The 2,500-nt window shown below is 48.9% G+C and overlaps 1 pseudogene; it reads right to left on the reverse strand.

Annotated features, from left to right (window-relative positions):
• Window positions 1–2,500, reverse strand: part of LOC144676060 (28S ribosomal RNA) — an 8,456-nt pseudogene that overhangs the window by 2,577 nt on the left and 3,379 nt on the right.

Genomic DNA, 2,500 nt, shown 5'->3' on the forward strand with positions numbered 1-2,500 from the left:
TTCGATCTCCCTGAGTACTTTGAGGTTCCTCAGGGATTCGATTGTTTGTTTATTGTCGATTCCGCAGAATTCAAACGAGGCCTCTATCGCCCCGTCCGGCGAGCTCTCCAACGCCTCTAACTTTCGGATGATAGCGGACGGAATCTGGACTTCAAGCCTAGGCATGCCTAGTCCTCCATTCCTGTTGCTGCTGTATAGTAGACCATCCGTCGTATGTGGCGGAAGGTGTAAAATTTCTTTGGTTCCGTTTTTGATATAATGGTCCAGTTTAATTAATGTATTTTGTGACACCTCTGCGAGGATCAGGTGAAAGTATATCCGGGGTATCATGTGTGTTTTGAGGATTTCAATCCTCTGGATAGGCCGAAGAGCTGCCTTCTTCAGATTCTCTATCCACATTGCGATTCTGGGTCCCCACTGCTCCTCAGCCACTCCTGCCCATGGGTCGATTCTGGCACCCAGGTATTTCTCCGTCTCTCCTGGTGGTATGTACGAGATCGGACCTCCTTTCAGCTGCCAGTTCGGTCTAGTGTTGTACAGGAAAGTCTTCTGTTTGTGGATGAAGTGGAAGCCTTTGGTCTTCCCGGCATTCATCTCCAGTCCAGTTTTTTGGCAGAAGTCCTGTACAATGGCCAAGTTCTTTGTCATGCCGGCATAGGAGTCGCTGAGCAGGGCTATGTCGTCAGCGAATGCCAGAGCTGAACAACACAACTTCTCTCCCCTCCAGGGCAAGTGGACGCCCAACTGTGCCTCTTGAAGGGCGCTGATGAGAGGATCCATCGCAATATTAAACAGTATTGGTGAGAGCGGGTCACCTTGTTTGACCCCTCTCATGACTTTTATGGGATTTGTCTTTCCGTCTTTGCTTTCCAAGTATGTGTCTGTGTCCGTGTACAGATCTTTAATCATGTTAATGAACGTGTCGGGCAGCCTCACTCTTTGCAGAGCCTTTATGAGCATTTTATGCCCCACGGAGTCAAAAGCTTTTGCCAGATCTACGAAGACAACGGCCAGCTCTTTCCTGTTGCGTTTCGCCCCCTTCATGATGTTACTGAGAATCGTAATATTCTCATTGCAACCAGGAGTCGCCACCAGGAACCCTTTCTGTCTGGGGTTGATCTGGACCCATTCGCTTAGGCGTTTGGCGATGATCTTCGTGTAGAGCCTTAATAAGATCGGGCCGATTGTTATTGGCCGCCAGTTGTCTATGCTTTTGAGCTTCTCCGTGTCATCGGTTTTGGGGATCAGGACGGTACGGCTCTTTTTCAGCATCCGAGGGATGGATCCAGACTTGAGCCAGAGAGTGAAGAGGCGCGGAATCCTTTCTTCAAACTCTTTCTGGATGTCATCGATGTTATCCCATTTCATCCCATCGGGACCTGCCGCCGTGTTCTTATCCATGCCCTTGATGGCATCTTGCACCTCCGCCTTAGTAATGGGGAGTTCTAAGCTGTCGTACATTCCTGCTCCCCTGTATGCTGCAAACTTCTGTAGGTTTGCTTTGTTATTAGGTTTGGAGAGTTTTTCCGTAAAACACTCCTCCAGTTCGACTTTGCTTAATGGACAAAGTTGGGTGGACGGTGCACCCATGATTTGACGTGCCAGTTTTCTTTTGTCTGTCTTGTATACCAACTGTGTGGCTTTAAAGTGTGCCTTTTTAGCTGCCCATCTTTTCTTTGCCTTCGTGTTCTTACTCCCATCCTTAGGGCGAGCTACTGCTTTCCTGGACCGCTTACCAGGTTCAACAACCTTATTTTCCTCTAGTATGGTCTCTGTTATACATTCTACGAGGCCGATGGCTAGGGCTCTCGCTTCGGGGTCGTTCTTTGCTCTCATCAATTCCTCAGCCGATTTCAACTGTTCGTCCAGATCCAAGTAGCTTGGAATACTGGCTGGGGGTCGCTTCTTCCTTGCCATTTCGGGACCGCTCCCTGGCACCATCTCTGCGTCCTCCCCCTTAGGTGGAGATTCCATGTCCAAAGCACCTTCCGTCTGGCTGCTTTGTGCTGTTATTGTGCCCGCTGATTTCTGCGCTGCTTTCAGGAGACAACGTCTCTTAGAGCCAATCTGTTTATTAGTTTTTGATGTTAGATGGACTGCAATCTTTTTGTTGATCTCGGTGCAGCCTTCGTACTGCTTCTCCAATTTGATGAGGAGGTCTGTTTCCTCTTGCGTCCATTTGTATTCTCTCCGGCCAGGCTTTCCCTGAGGTAGGTGAGCTGCAATTCTTTTTTCGTTCCGTACTTCAGCGTGCCTGTGACGCTCATGCTGGCTGAGTCCACTCTTGGATGTGAATTCCATTTCACAATGTTCACATTTGTAGATCGTACCTACAAAGGGGGGCCTCACCCCTTTGCATTTGCTGTAATGACAAGCAATGGAGTGGTACTCGCCAGTTTTTCTGCATTTGGAACATCTCGTACGGACGATCTTGATCTGATGTTTTACGGCCATATGCTTGCAGAACTCGCCTACCCCGGAGAGTAACAGATTGCACTGA

The sequence above is a fragment of the Cetorhinus maximus genome, unplaced genomic scaffold (genome assembly GCF_964194155.1).
Source record: "Cetorhinus maximus unplaced genomic scaffold, sCetMax3.hap1.1 HAP1_SCAFFOLD_1331, whole genome shotgun sequence".
Lineage (NCBI taxonomy): Eukaryota > Metazoa > Chordata > Chondrichthyes > Lamniformes > Cetorhinidae > Cetorhinus > Cetorhinus maximus.